Here is a 16,820-nt window from a genome sequence, read left to right as displayed (position 1 = left end):
AAAATAAAGTCTCTCACTGTTTCCACTGTTTCCCCATCTATTTGCCATGAAGTGATGGGACCAGATGCCGTGATCTTAGTTTTCTGAATGTTGAATTTTAAGCCAATTTTTTCACTCTCCTCTTTCTCTTTCATCAAGAGGCTCTTTAGTTCTTCTTCGCTTTCTGCCGTAAGAGTGGTGTCATCTGCATATCTGAGGTTGTTGATATTTCTCCCGGCTATCTTGATTCCAGCTTGTGCTTCATCCAGTCCAGCATTTCTCATGATGTACTCTGCATGTAAGTTAAATAATCAGGGTGACAATATACAGCCTTGACATACTCCTTTTCCTATTTGGAACCAGTCTGTTGTTCCATGTCCAGTTCTAACTGTTGCTTCCTGACCTGCATACAGATTTCTCAAGAGGTAGGTCAGGTGGTCTGGTATTCCCATCTCTTTCAGAATTTTCCAGAGTTTGTTGTGGCCCACACAGTCAAAGGCTTTGGCATAGTCAATAAAGCAGAAGTAGATGTTTTTCTGGAACTCTCTTGCTTTCTCAATGATCCAACGGATGTTGGCAATTTGATCTCTGGTTCCTCTGCGAATCTAATAAACAAAACAAGCTAACAAATATAATAAAATAGAAACAGATTCACAGATAGAGCAAACTAGGGGATTCCAGAGAGGTGGGGGTGGGGAATGAAAGAACAAGTAAAAGAATTAAGAGGTACAAACTAGTAGTTATAAACATAACTAAGTCACAGAGATGCATTGTACAACACAGGGAATACAGTCAATATTTTATAATATTTATGGTATTCAATCTATAAAAACATCAAAACACCATGTTGTACACCTGAAATGAAAATAATACTATAAGTTAACGGTTCCTCAATACACTGTTTAAAAAACATAAAACAAAAATTTTTCTACAGACGAAAATCTTTAGAAAATATCTCTTCCTGGAGGTAACACATAAAACCTTGGTATTCTTGGTTGACCAGAATGGTTTTCATATTTACCTGAATTATAACCTACTTCAGTATGTTCTTTGATGCATATGTAAATGGTTTACTTTTGTGGAGTATAAAATGCTAATGATTCAGCAGATGGATACTGCAGAGTTTTCTACATCTTGATGTAGTCTAAAATAAAAAGACATTTTCTTTGTCTGCTTGGGATTTAGCAGTTCTTTTAAATTCTTTACTAAAAACATTTCCAAGAAATGTGTTAGATAAGAGGGGTCTTTACCCTCCACTCTCTCAACCCACAAAAACTATTCTTCTGTAGCTTGTTTTAAATGGGAAAAATTAAAATGTCCACAAGGGCAGTTTGAGCAAGCTGTAACTTGATTTAAATATTTTGCACTTCTCATCTGTACTTCCCCCCTGGGCTCTTTCAGCCCTCTTTTCCAGAGAAATCTCCATTTTAGTTCTAAGTTTTAATCTTAATTATCTATTCCTTGTTAGTTTCCAGGATTATTCTTGGTGTTCCTAGATCAATGCCAAGGCACAGTTCTCACCACTTGCAGTAAACATTTTGAAAGGAAAAAAACCTACAAAGTTTTTTTGAATATAATAAACTTACTCCATATTAGAAAACTAAAGCCAGTAATTATTAAATCACACTTTATTTATATATCAAGTTGGATATCACAATAATACCCTCCATTATTAACTACAAAGAAAGAGTTGGCTAGTCAGGCTACATCAGAATGAAAACTTTTACTCATTCTTTTGACTTTTCAAACACATGCTAGTTCATTATTTTAATAAAATGCACTAACAGATGTTAGGCAGAATGTGGCCACATCTGGGACATATAAAATACCATTCCAAGTCTCCATAGGAGGGAAATAGCAATAGTATTTAGTTCTCCCCCAAAGCTTAACTAGCCCATCTCATTTAATCTGTTTAACTCTAAGCTGAACAGTTAAGAGTAGCACCAATTATTTTGATTGTCTTGGGAATATAAAAAGGAACAACGAATTAAAACACCAAGGGAAGTGTCACAAAAAGAAATGCACTATGTTCAAATACAAATAAAACTTCACTAAAGCTTGTGGCTAGAGCTATATTTTTTCAGCTGAAGAGGTAGTAAATCTCGAGTTGCCTGCTTCCTGAAGTCACCTTGAATTATAGGTCTCTTTAGGCCTTCCTACAACATTCCTACTTAATTTCACCCTTTCAAAGAAAGCACAACAAGTCTAAAAGATGACAAATAAAGATGCTGGTAGATGTAGTTTGACAATTACGGTGGTGGTGGTGGTGGTTTAGTCACTAAACTCCTGACTCTTGTGACCCCATGGACTGCAGTCCGCCAGGTTCCTGTGTCCATGGGGTTTCTCAGCCAAGAATACTAGAGTGCGTTGCCATTTCCTTCTCCAGGGGATGTAACCAACTCAGGGACTGAACAGGCATCTCTTGCATTGGCAGGCGAATTCTTTACTTCTAAGCCACCAGGGAATCCCTTGAAAATTATATTATGTATGTGCATGTGTATGTGTATGTGTGTGCGTCCTGGGTGTTCATTGGAAGCACTGATGCTGAAGCTGAAACTCCAGTACTTTGGCCACCTTATGCGAAGAGTTGACTCATTGGAAAAGACCCTGATGCTGGGAGGGATTGTGGGTAGGAGGAGAAGGGGACAACAGAGGATGAGATAGCTGGATGGTATCACCGACTTGATGGACATGGGTTTGGGTAGACTCCGAGAGTTGGTGATGGACAGGGAGGCCTGGTGTGCTGTGATTCATGGGGTTGCAAAGAGTCGGACACGACTGAGCGACTGAACTGAACTGAACTGAATTTATGTGCGCTCAGTTGCTCAGTTGTGTCTGAGTCTTTGCGGCCCCATGGACTGTTGCCGGGAGAAGGAAATGGCAACCCACTCTAGTATTCTTGCCAGGAGAATCCCATGGATGGAGGAGCCTGGTAGGCTATAGTCCATGGGGTTCCAAAGAGTTGGACACGACTGAGCGACTTACACTTTCATGGACTGGAAAAGGAAATGGCAACACTCCAGTGTTCTTGCCTGGAGAATCCCAGGGACAGGGGAGCCTGGTGGGCTGCCGTCTATGGGGTCGCACAGAGTTGGACACGATTGAAGTGACTTAGCAGCAGCAGCAGCAGTAGGACTGTTGCTGCCAGGCTCCTCTGTCCATGGGATTCTTCAGGTAAGAATACTGGAGTGGGTTGCCATGCCCTCCTCCAGGGGATCTTCCTGACCCAGGGATCCAACCAGCATCTCTTGCATCTCCTGCGCTGGCAGGCAGATTCAGGTTTTGCTTTTGTTTTCTTATAGTGATTAAATCCCAATATAGTCCAGTCCTTCAACCTCCCTTTTAGTTTTAGTTTGTTTTCTTATGTAACTTTTCTAAGAAAACAAAAACAAAAAAACCTGATGGTTTTCTGTCAACAGGTCTGGTTCATATACTATTATATAGAGCATTGTCTCTAGCTTCTTTAAAATGAACCACACTGATGATTAAACACTAGGAATAAACACCAGTGTTGAGAGCATGTCATGGAGGTGTTTGTCTCAGCCTGCTTACCCATTAGAAAGAAGAAAAACCCTGGAGCTGTGTATGTAGCACAAAGAGGGAAGGCATAGGTGGCATCATGGAGTGCAGCCTGGACCTGGATTCGGATGCCCAGCTGTGAGTCTCTGCTCTGCTGCTTATGAGCTCAATGTTTGGGAGAGTTAGTTAATCACAGAAGCAACATTTTCCTCTTCTGTGAAGTAGGAATAATACCTTGGAGAATTGTTCTGAAGAGTCAGTGAAATAATGACTGTAAAAGTGCAATCAAGCACATATTTTGTAAAAACATTTATTCACCTGGATGCGTTAGGTCTTTGTTGTACCATGTGGGATCTTTGTTGCATTCAGACTCTAGTCGTGGCACCTGGGCTCAGCATCACAGCTCATGTGCTGAGCTGCTCTGCAGCATGTGGAATCTTAGTTCCCTGACCAGGGATTGAACCCACATCTCCTGCAATGCAAGGTGTATTCTTAGCCACTGGATCACCAGGGAAGTCCCTATAGCTTCTTATTAACAAAATGCTGATGGACTGCAATCTTCATCTCAGATAAGCAGGTAACAATTCGATATCTGGAGCACAGCTGAAAAGAAGTCCATGGGGTGGATATAGAATAGGCAGGAGTGAATTTCCATTTAAGACAAACTATCTAAGTAGAGAAAGCCTCTAGGGGACTAAATGCAATTCTGATAAAAAAATATCTGCTTTTATGCAAGTAAAGTGAGACATACCAAGATCATATGAACTATTCTACTTCATATACACACTGGGATCAAAGATTCCCAGTCTTTCATTCTCTTAATGCCTATTTATTCAGCATTTACTATATGCCAAACATCGTGCTAGGTATACACTTTTTTCCATTAAATAAGATTTCTGCTCCCAAGGAACTTGTATCCTAGTTATATTAATATCTTTATTTCAAGCACTTGGCAAAGTATTAGCACATAGTAGATGCTCACCAAAAGTTGGCCAAGCTGAATCTCATTTTGTAGTATCACCATAACAGAAAACCAGGAAAGAGGTGACTCGTGTGATCGGAGATGTCTACCCAATTCACCATGTGACTAACAGGGTACTACTTTTGAAGTTATGAGGGAAAAGAAACTTTCTAACTAGAAGTCATCTAGTCATCCACCTAAAATACTTGCATTATATAGTATTAATTTAGTCTCTTCCTGGTTAAAACATAATTACTACTTTAACAAGAGGGTAGAGTGTTAATAGGAAATGTTTTAGAGGGTGGTGACCCTCATGTCAGGTCAAAATATAGCAAAAAGAACGTAGGCTGGATATGTCAAATCACTATTGATAGACTGACTACGGACTTGACATTGATTTAATGTACAATACAATTTAAAAAGGGGGAATAAAGATGGAAAGTGCATTCTGTTTATGTGATAGCCAACTTTTAAAAAGTACAGTGAAGTTTTTTTTTGTTTTGTTTTTTCAAAAACATACCTTTCTTGAAGGCATTCAAGAGAGCCAGTGTTATGAAATAAAACTTAAGAGCTTTTTCATAATATCTAGAAACTAACTGGTGGGCTCCAGGGTGACTGACATTAGTATTGTTCACCAATATCACCACCTGTCCTGAACTTGGTTCAGCCTCAGTTTAAGGACTCAGTCCCTGTGAAGATGGAGGCTATGTAACTAGTTTTGGCCATGATGTTTGATCAGGGATCTGTTTGCTTCCCCACCTAAGGATGTGAAAAGTTCATAGGAATTCTTCAAACACTTTCTTCCTCTGCCACAGAGACTCAGTTGCAGTGTTCTGGGTGAGCCCTCTGCCAATCTGGTTCCTAGAGTGACTGGAATAGAATAAGCTCGATTCACAAGAAGCACGAACAGGCAATAAACTTTTGGTGTGCGAGGCATGAAGATTTGGGAGATGAGCTGTCTGCTACTGTACCGTAACATAGCCTTTCCTGATGAATGTAGTCAGGGGACATCCATAACACTCTCAGTCCAAGTTTTTGAGAAAGAGATAAAATAGATAATACCAGCTCCATTAATCTGTCAGCAGTGTCTTTCAAATTAAAGATGCTAGCCTGAGGTCTAGCTTATTAATCACATTTAATCCAGATATCCCATAACTTTTCCATTTTTCTACTAATTCTCTTGTCAATCTTTTAAAAGTACTATTTTAGCTTTTATCCATAAAATTCCTGTTTTTTTTTTACAAATAGTTTTTTTCTCAATATCATAACCTCACCACATATTATTTTCATATGCATTTTCACTAGAGTAAAACGGTCTGAATTATGAACAGCATTAATGCGATGACACACGCAGCTGTGAACAAAGAAGGGAGACACTTCTGCAACTGCATTCTCTGTAAAAAGTGAACCCTTACAGGAAGGGAGAAGCAGGAGCATTCCTGATTTTCTTTTCTTTTTGTTCCACATTGGAAAAACAGCTTAACCTTGAAGGGTTTATAGCGTCTGAGAACTGTCATTTCTTATTTAAAGCCTTAGATAGTAAGGGAAAGTTTTAAGTCCCTGGTTTTGCTCTTGTTGATCTTAATGGATTGTTAGGTAGGGCAAATGATGTGTTGTCTTAAATATTTTAACGCCTGTCTTCTTTCTACCTATCCAAAGCTATCCCTCACAGTCCTACTCAACTCCGAGCTCCTCAGGAAATCTCCGCTAACACACCAGCTAGAATCGAGCATTTTCTCTCCCAAAATCTTACGTAACTTCATATCATTTATTTGGCATTGCTTGTAGAGTTTAGAGAGTTCAAAAGATAGAAAAGACCTAAGAATCATTCAACACAATCCTCTCATTCTGCAAGTGAGGAAAGTAAAGTCCAGGACAATTAAGTACTTTAGTGAAGTCACACAGTTAGAGGCACATTGGAGGCTATAAACCTAGCTTGCCCAATTCTCAGTGCGTTCCCTTCCTTTGTGTCCCACATGCCTTCCGTTTACTACCTGAAATTGTTGGTTATTTTTCAAGAGAACAGATCATCTCACCAATAGTACATCTTGTGATCAGGAACTCTTTCAGTTACTTCAGCTTGTAGCTTAATGTATTCACATTTTATATACTTGGTGGTAGACTGATTGTGTTTTAGGTAACGACTACATCTATTACAGCTACCACTTATTCTCAAACTCAGAAGCTAATTCTGGGAGGGGCTGAGGAAGGATTGCAACAGCCGCAAGGTAAGTAAGTAAACCGATGAGAACCAGGAGGACGCTTACAGACGTCCAAGAATATACGCTTAGCACTGAAGGTCGTTTTCCCTGGAACTGGGTCTTGCTGGTTCACTCTGCAAGGACGGAAAGTGTGTGTGAGCGTTGCCGTGGGGTGGGGAAGGCAGAGTGCCGAAGTTCAGGTGAACTTCTAGAGATGAAAGCCTGACGAGGACGTCTACCGGGTGGGATGGGTGGCAGTCGCGGGCGAGAGCAGGAGTCCGAGCGCGAACCCCAGCAGCGGGCCAGGGAGGCGCCTTGAGGGGCGCAGGCAGGGGCAGGAGAGCGCAGCAGACAGAACGCCAAGAACGAGGTGGCGCCGCCGTCATCCGGGCGTTGCCCGGGGGCCGCGTCGCCCCGCGGAGGGCGCCGGGGGGCGGAGCCGGGCGGCCCGGGGCGGGGCAGCGGCTCTGGCCCTCCCGGCAGCACGCGGCGGCGCCCCCTCCCCTCGCGCCGCGGGCCTCCCCGCGCCGTGCACGTCCCCGTCCCGCGCCTCCGCCCCCTCGCCCGCCCGCCCGCTCCTTCCCGCCCTCCCCGCCGCGCCGGCCAAGCCGGCTTCCCCTCGGTCTCTCATGAATATTGAGCGGCCCCTGTTGTATTTCCCGAGCTCCATTGCGGAAGCCGAGGCTCGCCATATTGTGCGGCGGCGCCGGCGGCTTGTGCCCGAGTCTCGCTCCGGACGCGGCCCGCGGAGCCCCGGGTTGGGGCAGGAGCCGGTGAGGCGAGGGACGCGCGGGGAGGCGAGGGGGCGCGGGCGCGGCGGGCTCGGCCGTGCGACAGCTCGGCGGGGCTGCGGGCCGCGGACGGCCGCGCCGGGGCCGGAGCTGAGGGGGGGCGGGTGTGTGTATCCGCGGGGGTGTGAGCGGAGATGGCGCCGCCGCCCCCGGCCGCTCTCGGGGCGGGGATGGCGGGGGAAGGCGGCTTCTCATTGTTCCCGTTTCTTCTAGGGTCTTGGCGGGGGTGGGAGTCCGGCTTGAGGAGGACCCCCCCCCCCGTGGGCAAAGCTCGGGGATTCCTTCCTTCGTGCGAGCCGCTCGCGCTGCGCGGAGGCCGGGGCTGCGCTGCGGCGCCCCGTCGCCTCCCCGGGCCGGGGGGGCCCCTAGCCTCTCCGCGGCCCCTCCGGAGACGAACCGCGTGGAATGCAGGATTTTACCCCCTTGGTCTTTCCCCCTCGCGGCCCGGGGGTGTGTGTGGTGTGTGTGTCCGCACTGTGAGGGTGGGGTAGGGGCGCTTTGTGCGCCTAGCCCGCTCTCCCCCCCGGGGTGCTGGAGTCGGGGTTGGCTTGTCGAGGCGCTCCTTGGCGTCGGGGTTCCCTGTAGGCGGCGGGGAGACCCCTCCTGGTGAAAGCATTCCTGGAGTGCCGCCTGCCTGCTGGGAGTATCTGTTGCTGCGCTCTCAAACCCGCGAGGGTGCCCCGGAGGAGTCGTGGGGGGAGGGGGCGTCTGGGTTTGTTCCTCAGGGAAGCTTCGCATTTTTGAACCCCGTCGTGTTCGCCGAGGGCTTTGGCCCCGAGTGTCGCCGGGGAGCCCTCGTCCGGGTTGTCAGGATCGTTTCCCTCCTAGGGAAGTCGTCTCCCTGCGCCCAGAGCTACTATTAGTGAAAAAAATTGATCTAAAACTTTGAGGCTCCTTCCGATTATTTTGGGGGGACCCGAAGACCAGTTGCAGGCTTATCTCCTTGAAAGCTTTTTTGGGTTCCTACTGCCTGACTCCCCGAAGTTTTAGAGACTGTATGCCTTTAACGTGGTTAAATGGTTTGGGAATGTCAGGTTCCTCGGAGGTGTGTAAAGATTGGTTTGCTGTGAACAGGGTGGGTTTGCATTCGGTCTTCTCGTAATATGCTTAATTTCTTTTAAAAATTAAAAAAAATTGAGACATGATTTCAGTGTTTTAGACTGAGAATTATGTTGAAAACTAATTATGTGTGATTTGCATTGCATAATCTACTTTTGGTAGTTCCACGATGATCAGCTAGAATACTTGGTGTAATTGGCAGACTCTACTTTGCTCACTTGCAAAAGAGTGTAGTTTTTGAATATTTTAATAACTCAGGTTGGTAGTAGAACTTGGCGTTTTTAAAGTCGCTATTTCATCCTTTGATTTATCAAGAATTTAAATGGCAGCAATATGACTCTTAGTTATTCCCTTTTCCCCCCAGAATTTCTACTTGTCACCATCAACAGGTATTTTTAAAAAATCTTGTTTGTACGTTTAACGTAATTTTAAATAAAACAATGGGCATGTAAGACTTCATTTTCCAAGGCTAGCACAGCAAATATGGCCTCTTACTTTTTCTAAGGATTGGTGATACCTTTGTGGAATACACATTTGAGGTTAATTATAGTAGGTGTGAGAGTGAAATGGAGAATTTATGAAGGACAACTGCCAGAGTAGGCTAGTGGGCTTGAGTATTAGAAAAATATGCTGATGGTTCTCAAATGTGCTGCATAGAAAAATTTCAAATTAGAGCCATTAACATAATGTAGACAATGCAGACATTCAACAGGCTGAGAATTTTGAGTTTTTCCTCTGCCTGTGTGGAACTCTCAAGACTGCTAGCTCCCAGCTTTGTGAGCAGAGAAATACGGAGCAGATCAGCAAACGTCTTTGGAATTTCATTTGTCTGTCACTGACCTTCAGTATGTGATGTCAGGTCTGTCTCTTTAATTTGATTTATTCGTGGTTTGTGTTTATATTATGCAGTCTTTGGAGTAAAGGTGATATATGTCTAATGAATAATATATAACCAGATGTTTCAGTGACAGGTTCATTTCTATACATTGGCACAGAAGCATAATTCCTTCCAGCGAGAGAAGTAAGCTAACATTAAAAAGCACTTTATTAAAATCATGGCTGCATTTCTGGGATGACTTAAAGCATTCAGAATTTTGTTTCCACTCGCTTGTTAAATCTGGGGAAACTAGACAATGCATCACAGTTTACAGTTTTTAAAAAAGGGAAAACACTGTAAGATTATATAGACTGCCGGTGGACAGATCTACACTCGATTTTTAATTAGTGTTATTTGTTAGACATGTTGTGGAAGACAGACCTTGTTGTCAGACACTAGTTATTTAATTTCCTGTTTTTTTTCCATCTCTGAAAGCTTACATCAATAAGTTGTTATAGTAACGTATTGAATGATTATTTGCTTTGAAATGAGTAGAGCCTGATATAATTTGAGTACAGAGGTACACTAAAATTTACCCTGTCTGTTCTCCGTAGGTTGAGATATCCTGTCTGTTCCCCTGTCAGATTTTTCATTTTTTCTACCTAATGGTTCAAACAGGTCCTCTGGTGTCCCTTGTTAGGCATAGAGCTTGGTTGATTTTACATAGATACACTGACTGTGGTAACAAAACTTTTGGCAGTTTCATAGCAACTAGTGTTATGTCCATAGGCAGGAGCTAGGTGATGAGTCCCCGATTTTATAGGTCCTAAGGGGGCAGGTGGCCCACTCTCCATTTTTATGCTGTCTGGAGGAATTCCAGTGGAGATTTCAAGTTTAAAATTTTTTTCACTTCTCTTTGGTCTTACGGTTATTAGGCAGCCGAAGTGGACTAATATATCTGGGCCTAGTGATACTTTTTTTGGATGCTCAGGAGCTATGTAAATACATTACCAAGAATTCTGAGAAAGATTCTTATGCTTGAATTTGCCTTTTCTCTACTATCTGCCATTTTGTTGTAATTTTAAGAATTCAGTTTATTAAGTACAATAATGAAAAGTTATCTTTGAAATTAACCTCAGATTAAATTGTCTAGTGAGGACATCTTACTAAATGAAGTAACAAACCATATAAAACTATCAAAGCATTTTGGTCATTTGTTTTCAACAGTTGTATTGATTTGGGGCTCTCCTGCAGGAGGTATTTCTTTCTGTGTCTCTGCTGTAAGCGTGGAGTTGTATTTTATGAAGAAGTTTGCTTCTAAAGTCAATGTGTAAAATGAAAATCACATATAATAAAAAATTATGCTTGAAATCTCTCAGGATGGGAAGAACATACCAGTAAGTTCAGTTCAGCTTTAGTGTTGGAACAGATTGCTGTTTCTTTTGTTGAACACTAGATGAAGTAGTCAACCTGCATTATGGGCCATGTTGAACACAGCAAAAAAAAAAAAAAAAAACCCAACAACTTAAGTTTAAGAACCATATTCAGCATGTCGTCATGCTCATGGCTAGGAGAGGCTTGTGGGAGCTGAAACCCCCGAGGAGTCGCAGATCAGCTGTACTCTCATTTTTTTCTAGGATGCTTGTGCTCTACTGAGAGAGCAGTAGTTTAAATTGCAAAAGTTAAGTGATACTTGTGTTGCAGCGTAACACACAGATTTAAAGGGTTTGGCATTATTCTTGCAAAAATATATTTTATGTGTAGGAATAATTTCAAAGTTCCTTTACTTTCCCCTTTAATAAAGCAGCAAGATATCTCAGAGGAGAGCAGTTAGAAGAACAGGGTATTAGTGTCCAATAGATAAAATAGAAAGTTCAATAGGGGTTTGAACAGAAGGCATTTAATACAGGGAGATGGTTAGATGAATATAAAAGCAGAAAGAGAACATTATAATAATCAGTCAGAGAGCTCAGAGAAGAGGTTCTATTGGCCTAGTTCTGAACTTTTGAGGTCAGCCTTGTTGAGCTGCTGATTAGGCTAGTTCTGGGGAATACCGAAAGAAGCTGGAGGCTGGAACCAGTTGTTGCTGCCAGTGACTAGGAGGAGGTCCCCTCAGCCCTTTTACTGCTTTCTTACCTCCATTGGCAAAGCCTAACACGGGCCTCCCCTGGCAGAAGAGTTGGTGAAAGACAGTTGCACAGTCTCAGCCCAGCACCACAGAGCAGTGTCGAGTGGTGATTTTGGAGTTGAGAGACAAGGAGTAAATGACCTGGACACGTAATATAGATTAAAATAATTTAGATAGGGAATCCTGTCCTTACCTCGCCTGTTTAAAAAACATTTATTGATTATCTTCTGTGTGCCAGAGCCTCTGCTAGGGATTAGGAATATAAAAGTGAATTGAATAAGGTTTCTGTCCTTGAGGAATTCACAATCTAAGTGGGCATGACAAACTACTGTACAGAGTGTTAAATGCAATAATACATAAATGATGTGCTTTGGGAATCCAAAGGACAAGCAACCTACTTTCCTCTTTTCCCAGCTAAACCTAATGACCACTGTTTTGTTTGGTGTCTTGATCAAACCCAAGTTCATTCTGTTTGATGTCCTATGAAAGCAAATTCTCTGAGACGCCTTAATTTTATCATGCAGTTATTGTCTTTAGTTAAGTATTTCTCTTTGCTTTATTTTTTTAGATTATAAAGACCATCATTTCTCTGCACTTATAGCCTAGCTTAGTACTTCACACCTAGAAGATGTTTGAGAAATAGTTATTTTTGCAGTGGATAATGGGGATTAGAGTATTGCTCATCACCTTTGTAGACATTGTTTCCTCCTTCCAAGGTCGTGAGCAAATAGTGTGGCTATAGTGTTATGATTTTATAGATGTGAGAATTGAAAGCTTAAAATAATTGGTTCATATAAGCTGTGTACTACCAGTAACTGTACTAGAAATAGGACTTTGGATTTTTGATGTGTTATATTCCAGAGCCAGCTGTTTTGGTAGGGATTTCGTTTGATGGCTACTAAATAAAATCCTCTTCTACTTCTCTTATTATTTTATAGCCTAATGTATGTTCTAAAATTTCCATCATTTCAGGATGGAGGGAGGAAGAAAAGACAAGCCCCTCATCTTATTTCCTAAATATAAAAGCATTGTGCAGTTTCTTTTTACATTATTCTTTTTAGTTGTCCACTGTTTTCTTTTTTCTACTCCGCGTGTTGATTATGCTGCCTCTGTTAGCTGTTGTAAAACGTGCAGATATGCATACTTCATTTTGACTTGTTTTTAGAAGTATTCTACTTGTTTCCCCCACCATACGCAGACTATGTTGATTTAACTTAAAACCAACTGATTTTTCACTTATAAAAAGATGTATGCCTCTATGCCAGTAATTGCATTAAACCCTCACTATTTATACTATTTACTATATAGAGTCTAATTCAGCCTGGGACCGCTATCTTGGAAGCCAGCCAAATGTTTTATGGAAGGCTTTCCTGTATTACAGAGGGGTAGTGTTGTGCATGGAAGAAGGCGCTTCAGAATTGAAAGCAGGAGACTTGGTTTCTAGGCCTGGTTCCACTACTAGCAAGCTTCTTGGCCTGTCTGTTTTCTTTTCTATAAAAATAATAATAAAAAAGCTGCAACCCCATTGCACTTGGAGGTTATTTGTAAAGATATAAGAGGTAATGTAGGTAAAAAGGGGTAAACCACAAAGAGCGTCGTAAATATAAGAGGATATATGTAAAGAAAGAGAGATTGATCTGTGGCATGGATCTTGAAAGAGAGAGAGAGAGTGATCTGTGACATGGATCTTGGAAATAGTTGTGTGTCTACTTTCAAGTTTTTGAGTCTCCATATTTATTTTTATTTTTTTATTTTTTGAGTCTCCATATTTAAAAGAACATTGTTAGAGTGAAAATATGGGGTATAGGAGGAGTTGTGGGTGTCCTGTAACATTACTTTCCCCAAGTCTGGTCGATTGTGTGGTATTCTCAATCTCCTCAAGTAACTGTCTGTCAAGGTTGGTGTGCTTCATTAATTTCTTTTCACCAGGACTAAATATCTTATGAGACGATACCCGAAATTTATACACCTAGGACCAAAACTACCACTTCATAGATTGTTTAAATGACAGGGGCCTGAGGGAATAGAAGAAATAGATGCTATTACTATTTTTACTGGGAACTACCTATTTTTGTTTTATAATATCACTTAGAGAAAAATCTCTGTACTTTTAAAAATACATTTAGCAGGATTAGAAATTGTATCTGTTGTTTAGTTTTAATGAACTTACGCTCTTATCCTTGATCTTCAAAGTTTTAATTGACATATTTGTGAAGAAAACATGCCTTGGTGAATTAGTGGAAAGTTTTTTTTTTAATAGCTTTTTTTATTTTTTGTGAGGTACTGTCCTCTAGGAATATTTCCTCTTCTAAATTGTAAAGTAATGGTAACATGTTAAAGATTCTAGGATATTGATAGTTGAGTATTGTCTATTAAGACTAGATTTCTCCATTACTAGTGATGCTTTTGAACTGTGGTGTTGGAGAAGACTCTTGAGAGCCCCTTGGACTGCAAGGAGATCCAACTAGTCCATCCTAAAGGAGATCAGTCCTGGGTGTTCATTGGAGGGACTGATGCTGAAGCTGAAACTCCAATACTTGGGCCACCTCATGCGAAGAGTTGACTCATTGGAAAAGACCCTGATGCTGGGAGTGATTGGGGGCAGGAGGAGAAGGGGACGACATAGGATGAGATGGCTGGATGGCATCACCAACTCGATGGGCATGAGTTTGAGTAATCTCTGGGAGTTGGTGATGGACAGGGAGGCCTGGTGTGTTGCGATTCATGGGGTTGCAAAGAGTCGGACACGACTGAGCAACTGAACTGACTGACTGACTGAATGTTGTAATCGATTATGTTTGTCTGCAGATGTGGATCTCATTTACTAATTTGAGTTAACCAGTCATAATTTATCATAGTTTAAAAAACAGTGAAGTCGCTCAGTCGTGTTCGACTTTTTGCGATCCCATGGACTGTAGCCCACCAGGCCCCTCTGTCCATGGGATTTTGCAGGCAAGAGTACTGGAGTGGGTTGCCATTTCCTTCTCCAGGTGATCTTCCTAACCCAGGGATTGAACCTGGGTCGCCTGCATTGCAAGCAGATGCTTTACCATCTGAGACACCATAGTTTAGTCTCCTGAAATATTTTTTCCCCAGAAGTCTCTATAACATTTGAAAAACTAATGTTACAGTTTTGTATAATTTAAGTAACATGATTATTAATGTCAATTAATTTTATTCTGAAACCTTTGAAGTTTCACAGAGTTCATAAGCTGTCATCACTTCTTAAATGGATTGTTTTTAGTTTTAATTCCTATGTGCAATATGTTGCTCAGTCCTTTTAAAAGTAATTAAGAGCTAAGAATGGGGAAAAATCGATGTTGTCTTTTAACCAGTGTAATAATTTTCATTTGTCAGTTTATTAGTTTGAAAATTTTTTTAATATTGGAAAATTTAAGAACTGGAAAAATCATGTTTTCAGTATTCAATTTTAATTGCTGTTAAATTTCGATGTATTTCCCTATATAAATAAATTTTAGCTTTGGGCTTTTTAAAACATAGTTTTAACTGTTTTTTATATAAGTCTAAATTTATGTGTATTTTAAAGTCTGCCTTTAGATATTACTAACATTTTCTAATCCATAATCAGCTTGGTAACATTTTTGGTGATTGAGTGATATTTCAAGTGGATGTACCATGGTGTATTTATCCATTTCCTTGTGGTTGGATTCTAAGGTTCCTTTTAGCTTTGTACTGATGTTGATGGTAGGAAGTACAACCTTCACTGAGGCAGCCAGATGGAAGTATTTAACAAGTAGCACCTGTTGTCTCCATAGTTTATCTTTGTAAGAACAAACCTGTCTTTAAAAAAAAAAAAAAAAATGAAGTTTCCTGGTAGTGCAGGTAGTAAAGAATTTGCCTGCCAGTGCAGGAGACCCAGGAGACACAGGTTCGATCCCTGGGTCAGGAAGATCCCCTGGAGCAGGAAATTCGAACCCACTCCAGCCCACTTGCTTGAAAAATCCCATGGACAGAGGAGCCTGGCCGGCTGTAGTACATGGGTCCGCAAGACACTGGACACGACCGAGCAAGTGCGTTCAGCACCCAGCGACACACAGTTAACTCACAGTGTTGTGTTGTCTTCTGCTGCACAGTGCAGAGATTCAGTCATGGGCATCCGTACATTCTTTACCATGCGGCTTGTCACGGGATAGTGCATAGAGTTCCCTGTGCTATGCAGTAGGACCTCGTTGTTTATCCATGCAGTGTATACTAGTTTGCACGTGCTAACCCCAAATTCCTAGTCGTTCCCTCCCTTATACCCCTCCCCCTTGGCAACCACAGGTCTCTTCGTCACATCTGTTTCTGTATTATCGATAGGTGCATTTGTGTCATATTGTAGATTACAGATATAAGGGACATTATACGGATCCGTCCTTCTCTTTCTGACTTGACTTCATTTAGTACGAGTCTCTGGGTCTGTCCGTATTGCTGCACATGGCGTTACTGAAGTCCTTTCTATGGTTGAGTTGTATACATGAGCACATCTTTATCCGTCCATCTGTCAGAGACACTTAGTTTGCCTCCGTGTCTTGGCTGTTGTAAGCTATGCTGCTGTGAATTGAGGGGTGCATGTATTGTTTCAAATTATAGTTTTGTCTGGATATGTGCCCAAGACTGGGATTGCTGGATCATATGGCAACTCAGTTTTAAGTCCTTTGAGGAACAGCCATGCTGTTTACATAATGGCTGCACCAGCTTGCATTCTCACCGAGAGCGTAGGAACTTCCTTTGCTCTACATCCCCTTCAGCATTTGTTGTTTACTTTGATCATGGCCATTCTGGCTGGAGTAAGACAGTGCCTTTTATAGTTTTGATTTGCGTTTCTTCTAATAATTAGTGATGTTGAATATCTTTTTATATGGTTGTTGGCCATCTGTATGTCTTCTTTGGAGAAATGGCTATTTCAGTAATTTGCCTATTTTTCAATTGGGTTGTTTGGTTTTTGGTTTTTTGTTGTTGTGGTTGAGCTGGATGAGCTATTTGTATGTTTTGGTAAGTAATCCCTTGTCAATCGCATCATTTGGAAATACTTTCTGCCATTCCATAGATTGTCTTTTCATTTTGTTTATGGTTTCTTTTGTGGTGCAAAAGCGTGTAAGTTTGATTAGGTCCTGTTTCTCTATTTTTGCTTAGAATAAATGCATCATTGTTGGCAACAGCTTATTGTGTAGTACAGCTGAAGAAAGCTGAGAAAAAGAGAAGGTAATTGTTTCTTTGTTTCAGATTTGGAACTCTTAGTGTGGGGCAAGTGTTCTTGGCCTCCAGTCCAGATATCTCTTAAGGATCCATGAATACTCTGAGATTTTGTATGTGTGTTCTTTTGTATTTTTTATCTTTGTATTTTCTCCCCCAAGATAAGAAT

The 16,820-nt window shown here is 41.7% G+C and overlaps 1 protein-coding gene across 1 annotated transcript in view; it reads left to right on the top strand.

Annotated features, from left to right (window-relative positions):
• The first annotated feature begins 7,242 nt into the window (after positions 1 to 7,242).
• The window catches only part of RNF2 (ring finger protein 2), a 37,884-nt gene continuing 28,306 nt past the window's right edge, over positions 7,243 to 16,820 (top strand). The window contains exon 1 of the mRNA XM_070473941.1: positions 7,243 to 7,433. The gene's annotated coding sequence lies outside the window, so the exon portion shown is untranslated. The remainder of the gene's footprint in view (positions 7,434 to 16,820) is intronic.

Source organism: Odocoileus virginianus, chromosome 11, assembly GCF_023699985.2.
Source record: "Odocoileus virginianus isolate 20LAN1187 ecotype Illinois chromosome 11, Ovbor_1.2, whole genome shotgun sequence".
Taxonomy (NCBI): Eukaryota; Metazoa; Chordata; class Mammalia; order Artiodactyla; family Cervidae; genus Odocoileus; species Odocoileus virginianus.
Note: the sequence above shows the minus strand (reverse complement) of the source record. Positions and strands in the feature narration are given on the sequence as shown.